Genomic DNA, 8,353 nt, shown 5'->3' on the forward strand with positions numbered 1-8,353 from the left:
CCATCTTCAGCCAGAAAAAATTCTTACCACCCATGTCCTGTGTCCAAGACATTTGCTGTGTTATTAGAGAATCAACTGTTTCATAGCTTGCTCCCTCCAAATAAGTTGACCATTCTGCATCATCAAGAGTCTCATCCTCCATCCTCCACCAGCTTCTGGAAATGACAGAACTTCAGCTCCATGTGAAAACAGTCACTGACAGTCCAACTGTGTTGTGGCAAGCCAAGCCCATGGGAGAGGGTGAACCTGCCAGGGCAGCACAACATGGGTGCCCCAACAGGCTTCTATCCCACAGGGTTCCCCTGCTCCCAGCAGCTGGTGTAACAACTTGAACTTTGACACTGAGATTCTACCTGTATGTCACCCTAGACACCTCTGTCCTCTTCACAGTCTGTCCTTTCCAAGGCAGAGATGCCCACCCTCTCAATACAAGCCATATCTTTTCTTCCGTTCTCTTTCTCCTTTCTAGATACAAACCCCAGCACTTGAATTAATAATCAGAAACATCATTTTCTTGGACTGTCACCATGTAAATCAAGGGATTCAGATCTCTATTATTTAGTATCCCACTAATCTTGAACCATCTGCAAACTTCACTAGCAAATAAATGTGTGCCTGTGTCTGTATATCCTCTACTTGGTCACTGTTTGAAAATACAGGATATTGGATGAAGAACAGCTTTAGCCCTGATGGCTCATTTTGAGATGTGTTGTTGAGACAGTTTCTCATCTAATGTGTAAAGCAGTCCCTCTAAATGAAACCATTTACAAAATAAAAATGGCATATGGTGCGGTGTCCGTTGCCTTGGGAATACCCAAACATGCCCTGCCAGCCGTGGTCTCCTCAGGAAGGTAATGAGTTTGTCTGACCATGAAACCATGTTAGCCAGCAATCATTACACTCCTTGCTCCTTCTTCCTTCTTGACAAAAACTTTGTTTAGCCATCCACTTGCGCTACCACACTCATATAAGGTGGCTAGGAAAAGCCACAGACAAGCCTGGGAAAACTCCACTGGAAACTCCATAGCATGAAGGAAAAAAAATCCTGAAGAGTTGCAAAATTAGTGCACAAATTATTTGGCTTGGAGGGGCTAAGAATTAGTGTTGGCAGTTCAGAGAGTTGCTCAGCTCATTGCCTTGGCCTCCTGAGCAGGAGCTGTCCAAGCTCATCTTATTCGGGTGGTGCACAGAAGAGGAGCCGTGGTGGGGCCCTGCAGGGGACAGCTCAGCTCCTCCCCACCTGCTCTCCTCAGGCAGGGCCAGAGTGAACTCAGGTTCTCCTGAACCATCCACAGCTCCCTGTGTGGCTTAAAACTGCAGACAACTTTTAGGAAGCCTGAAAGCGAGTGTGGATAGTGCCAGGCAGGAGCACAGAGCATTCCTGCCTGTGATTCTTGTTAGCATTCAACTCATGTGGTTTGCATGGACGCTGTGTGCCATGTTCCCCCATACAGCATGACTGTGGCTCTTTCATTTTCCTCAGAGCATCTCAGCAAACCTCCAGCTCTAACCTGCAGGATCATGCAGAAACAAGGGAAAAATGAACACAAGCTGATGCACAGAACATTTCCACCCCCAACAAAAGAGAGAGAGAGAAAAAAAGACAGAAGCAATCTGTTTCTTTTCCTGGAAGGCATATGCTGGCATATGCTTGAGAGTTGGGACCACAAAGACATTATATTGGCTGTGTATGTACCTTTGGATTAGGGAAAGTCCTCTGTCACCATCATGCCAGGATGGGAGAAAGCGTATGCATTAACACATGGAGTAATCAGGCAGTATTTAAACTGAAAGCTTTGAATTGTGGCTGCTGAAAATAGGGTCTGACCAACATATGGGCTCATGAATCTTTCCTGACAGCCCTGCAGTTACAGAAGCAAGAAGTGGAGCCTCCTGGTTATAAATTGGTCATGAATAAAATTAGGTTGACAATTAGAAAGTTTCTAATAATCAGCGGATAAGGTTCTGGGAACTTTGAGACAGGGGAGGGAGTGGGCTGGGAACCTTTGTCTCTCCCACTTGGAGCATTCATCCTGTCTCTGTCCCCAGGAATTGCTTTGTATCATCTCCTAATGAAACAAAGCAATAGCCCTGGAGCCGAATTCCTCACAGGTTTTGAGTAGAATGGCCAGAAAGAAAGGTCAGATTGTCAGGGGCTACCTTGTCAGGTATGGTCTCCTGTCCTATGACACAACTGCCTGCATTGATACTTAAATGCAACTCTGACTGTCCTTCAAATTCCAATTCATGGCACTCTGAGGACTCATTTTAACCCACCTCCTTTCCATGGACTCTTCTTTGAAATAACATTTTCTTACCTTCACTTCCAAGGTTACAGCTGGTAAAGATGTCATGCAGTGTCAGGGGGCTCAATAGTAGCTCCTGCCTCGAGCACTGCTCAGTCCTCATAGCAGGAAACGGGTTTAAAACACTAAACAGAGCAGCTTTTTACATTTATGGAATATGTTACTACAAGATTGTGGAAGGAGGTAGCATGAGTAGACTCAAAAGATTGATTAAATTCATGGAGAGAAGATCTAAAAGGCATACTAAGAGGAGTGGGCAGGGGTGTATCCTCTAGAACCCCTAATCCTGCTATTGTAGATGCTCAAGAATGGCGAGAAGAGGGACTAAAATCATGTCCTCTCCCTACACAGCATCTCCCATTGGCACTGTCAGAGACTCAGGCGGGGATTAGACAGACCACTGGTCTGACACAGCAGAACTCTGCTTGTGCTTCCAAAGAGGCTGATGGCCAAGTCTTGTGCAGTTCAGTGCCAATCAGAAAGGTTAGTGCAGCCACAACCATCGGTCATTGCTGCCTGTCAAGTGATTTATGCATGCCTTTGCCTTCTGAAGAGCAACAACCCGGTGGAGCAGGGAGAGCCAAGGGAGCCAGGGGACCACACCACTGAGAGGGACCATGCCCCACTTCTTGTGAAGCTATAGGTTGGAGAAGCACATGAACCCTCACACATCCTGGTTTCTATCCCTTGTGCCCTGACACACACCTCCCACTCAAGCAGAATGCTCTGTCGCACTGCCAGCAGAGACCAGGCATATCCACTGTATGAACATCTTTTCCAACCTCTCCCTGGGCCTTGAGAAATGCCTCAACCAACCGGAGAAAAAATGATGCCACTTTCAGCTAGTCAGACTTAATTTATTTCATTATGCTGTAAACCCTGATTTTATTCTATTATCCACAGAGATTTCCAGGATGAATTAACTCTCACATGTGTAATGTGAATGAGACAAGCAGCAGAGATAAAAGATAAACAATGAAAAAAACCCCCTCCCTTTAAAGTTATTCAGGGACTCCAGGGAGGAAGAGAAGGAAGAAGGAAGAAGCCCTCAAGCCTATTTTCCATACTCTCTTTAGAATACCTTTACATAGCATCTGACAGCTAGCAATGGCCCCTTCTTTTGTTTGATGGCTTTTGCAAATAGGAGGTTCAAACAGTGGGTCTAAAAAGTCTTAACTGATGAGTTATTGTGAAAAATATTCAGATGTGGTGCCCTCCCACTATGTCCTTCAGTAAAGCTCCAGCGGATCTGAAAGATAACATTCTTTCATGCTATTTAGATATGCACACCATTACTATTTCGAAGCATCTATCATTTTCATCAAACCAGAGCATCCTGATAAGATCCTTCCATATAAACCTTTATCAGAGGCACAGTGCCCTGAAACACCACCCATGCTTCACCAGTGGTCCAAAGTGACACAAAGGAAGAGCTCAGGTCTGCTGAGGGCCATGATGAGCCTCTCCTCACTATGTGCAAGGAGCGATAATCCCAAACAGTTACAGAACAAATTATCCTGTAAAATACTCTCATACCAGGGCTCACGGGGGAAATGTTAAGAAGTACTTCCTCTGCAACAAGAACTGGGTCAATGCGCTTTAGGAAGGAAGAAGTGGCTCTGTGCTGGTGGCAATGGCATAATTTGTAGGTTGGTGATCAGCACAAACAGCTGACTGCAGGTGGAAGACTTCTCTAATTTGGACGTACACAGTAATCTGAAAGCTTTTGGGGGAGGAAGGAGAGTTTGCTACAAACTACTTGCCTGGAGCCCACTCAGACTGGTTTATCATCACTGAAAGTGAGGTGACGAAAAAATTACCAACTCTTCACTTATTTAAAACAAGAATATAATGCAGGGGTCAGCTGCACAAAGTGAAGCTTGGGCCACATTCCCACTTAAGGAATGGACATGAACTGGAAGCTGCACACCATTCAGGAATGAAGCCTGTTACGAGTTCAGGGAAAAAGAGTGGGTACACCACAAGTATCCACATGGCCACTGCCTGAGTCAAAGCAGGGACAAGGACTGCAGTACTTCAGCACAACTAGGGATGCCATGCTTAAATAGGTAAAAGCTGATCTTTCTGCTTCAGAGAAGGAAATCTCAGTATAAACTCAAAAGTACCTGAGTGTGACAATAGTATATGCAACTTCAAGCTCAAAACAACATAAAAACTATTTCCAAATTAAAAAACCCAAGCAAACAAAAACACCCAGGAATTTTACAATGGAAGAACAAAATGTTGAAGACCTGAAAGCAGTAGACCTCACAGCCATCCCTGTAATTTGTTCCACTTACCACTTGCTTATAAGTTGTACTTGCTTGGATATCAATAATACTGTAAATATTAATTAGCACCTCTCCATCTTGATGAAAGGCAGGCATGTGTAGCTTTCAGAGACACTTTAACAATGTGTGCAGGGGAAAAGCAGAGAAACATATGGGCCTGGAAACATTTAAGACACACTACAATTGAAGTAAGACAAAATAAACGGAGCTATAAATCAGACTAGATTTGCCACAAGGCCATCAGTAAATCCAGAGATCTTTCAAGGCTATTACATCTCAGTAATTGAAACACATTCAGATGCCAAACACAGTAACAGACGTGTTTACTCAAGAACCAAAAGCACTTAAATATAGCCTTTTTCAAGATGAAGAACTCTGCATCACCAGCAAATCAGCTGGCCCAGAACTGCAGCTGGTTCACAGTAACTACGTATTTTATATGTTTTAACTACAGATTATGTGGAAGGATCCAATCCTACTCCTAGAATTGCCCATGTCTCCCAGACTTTGCAGCACAGAGATTAGGACTGGGATTGTCAACTGCTGGTATTGGTTTACAGGTACGGCAATTATCTGCTGACCTCAGGAGTAAACTGGGATAGGGTACACACCTCCCTCTCCCTAGCAAGCCCACCATGTTACAGAGCCTGTGTGATATAATATGAGAAAACAAACACGGGGAGTTAATTTTAAGCTCTTTCTAAACAGCAGATCCTGTTTCTTTACAATCAGCTTCACAAAGTTAAAGGAGTTATATCCTTAGCCCAGCAAAGTACATCTTAGTCTACTATGAAGGCAAAATAAAGAATTGGGTAAGCATGTCCACTGCTCCCCAGTGTTTGTGCCATCCCCTTGGGTTGGCACCCTTCCTTGCACGGGAGGGCAGCACAGTTGCCTGGCCCTAGGAACAACCTTATGAAGAGCTAACGTTGCCATCGTGTGGTAACCTTCAGAAATAAACTGTAATCCTGTAGTTTTCTGTATTCCCATAGCTTTACAAAAAGGACAAACCAACCCAAATGGCGCAATGCTTGCGGACTGAAAGGAAGGTGGACTGCCCACAATACAAACCTGCAGGTTTTAGAGAGGTTCCATGAGTTGCTGCTGCTCATATGGAACATCCTGTCAGAAACACAGGACAGGTGCCAAAACACAGTATATCCTATTACTGCTCTTTTCCCCTTTTGGCCAAACTGTAAAAAATGGTACTTTCACAGAAACCCTTGACAGCAGGCATGGTGTTACAGAGCCTGGCTTTCTTTCAAGGCACGTAACATTGTCTCCCTAACAGTGCCTTAATGTTCATTGCCCCCCTCTCATGGTGCAGTGCTCGGGCAGACACAATCCTCTAGGCATATTTTGTACTGTTACAAGGTCACTCTTCAGAAAAATCCCAGCTGCCAGGCAGCTCAGCGGGTTGCTGTACACCTTGTATTGTGGAAAAGTTTTGGATACCTCAATAGTCACTGAGTAGGAATGAAAACACTGGATAAATTGCTGCAGTCATAGGCAAAGTTATTCTTTGGAAGACAGTACCTTTAAGAATGAGTAAATGGTGTAGAAAAAGCATTCATGAGCTCATTATGATTGAAGGCACATCCATTTTCTCCACAGGCATTTCTACAATTTTTTTTTCCCCAGTCTTATATAACCCAGCTTAACAGTAGTACATAAAAAACCCAACAACTCTAAGGGACGAATCTTTCACCTTAAAGGACCTCCAGGTTGACAGAACTTTAAAGTTACTTCCAAGTTGAGAGTTTCAGAGTTCAGATGGATTGAATCACTTCAAAATCCAATTTAAAATCAAGGTCTCCAGACACTTGAACATGGCTTTTAATCCCAATTTGCATAATTTCTGATTTTTTTCCCTTAGCTGTTATACCCACTCGCATCAACCATGTGCTTGAACTCTATTTCCAAGAGCATATAAATTGCTCAAGATAACACTACAGTTTTAAGTGTTTTAAGTATGCAGATGCCTAATTCTAGCTGAAATGAGCAATGCTGTGTACATAGTTAAAGCACACATTTGTAACAGCACGTTTATCAGAATATTTGACATGTATGCTTTTGACAACATATTTAAAGGTCTTCCAACCTTCATTCTTTAAAATATATATTCTCCCTCCTCCAGTTTGTATTTGACAGCAAAAATAATTTGCTTTTAAACCACCAGACAACCTAAGACTTCCACCATTTCTTCCTTCAATATGAAAATGTATCTTCTGCCAGAAAACTGTGTGGATGCTGACACTGAGATATGTAAATATTATTTTATAATGCCAAGACTAATCAAGTACTTCGGTGTTTCTGATGGATCTTTAGGTCATGTCCCCTTTTACTTAACGGCTTTGATTAAAAAGCAGAAATTATATGCTGCATATTTTAAGGAACTGGAGTTAGTCTCGGGTCTTCACTGAAACTCTTAACCTTAAATACTCTGAAAAGTAAGTATACTTAAATACAAACCAAGTATTTCTGTCTTTTTAATATATCACTAATTATTGTAACCACACTTAAAAAAGACTATGGTGTTAGACATCTGAAGCATCCAAGTATTCCAGGTCACTACTTAAAGAATAGTGGAAGTTCTTTAGAAAATATGGAGTAATTTAAACTGTTTGAACAGCAACTTGTCAGTTTTTCAACCACTGACATACTTGTATTCTAACCAGAGCACATACTTTCAGCGTATGCCTTCATTAATACAGAATTAGAGTAATTATTTCTCACATTTCACACTCGAGACTGTGCAAGTAATTTTGTACATTCCCAACCAACTTCAATTGCAGACTGCTTTTAAATGTCAGGATCTGACCTACTTCAAATAACTGGGTATGCAATTATTTCAACTAGCATTGGGTACAGAGTACTGGGCAGCTTGTGTCAGTCAACTGCACAGGTGACCAAAACATTTCTGCGTGTTCCTGGGGAACACTAGAACCCAACACTTGGACATTAATAAATGAGACAGACAACAACTCTTGGTCAGAAATAAAAGTGAACTTATGATGAATTTAAATCAGATGTCTGTAATTTTAAAATCAGAACAAGGACACAGAGCTATACATGACGAGAAGTTCATTTATTTCTGCGCCTTCTGTGCCTTCTCTGGTTTCTTTACCGCCTTCTCTGGTTTCTTCGCCTTCGGTGCCTTCTCTGCCTTCTTTCCCTTCCCTGGTTTCCCTGCCTTCTCTGGCTTCTTGCCTTTCTTAGAAGCCAACCTCTGGAGCTTCTTCATTTCATGCTTGATGATTCTGTTTCTCTGTAAAAAAAATGTTGTCTCTTAATCAGAATGAAAAGACCAAGAGCTCAAATATTGTGTCTTATTCAAAAGAGGCAGAATCTGAAAGCTCAGATTTGAATTATTACCCTTTACCATGCATTATATTCAAAATGTCAAATTCCACCTAAAACTGTTCTGATCTACCATGCAGACAACATAATTCTGGCTGGTAACTTGGGCACCCCAATATTTTATGTGTAGTGATTTTCATTACAGAATGAAATACTAACAGCAACCCATCAATATTTGATTTCATCAGCAGGCAATTCCTTCCTCAGCTGTACGTCAGCTTGGGGGGACTGACACACGGATTATATGGGTTCAGGTTTGACCAACTCTGAAGAGAAAGTGGTGGCATGGAAAGAAGTATGGAAAATCCAAGGCATTGACATTCAAGGTGTAACTCCATAACCCAAGCCAGTTATGAAAGCAAAGCTACTACCACCTGTATGTGACTCTGAAGTGAC

Source organism: Neopelma chrysocephalum, unplaced genomic scaffold, assembly GCF_003984885.1.
Source record: "Neopelma chrysocephalum unplaced genomic scaffold, ASM398488v2 Primary Assembly neopelma1_26, whole genome shotgun sequence".
In the NCBI taxonomy this organism is placed as follows: domain Eukaryota; kingdom Metazoa; phylum Chordata; class Aves; order Passeriformes; family Pipridae; genus Neopelma; species Neopelma chrysocephalum.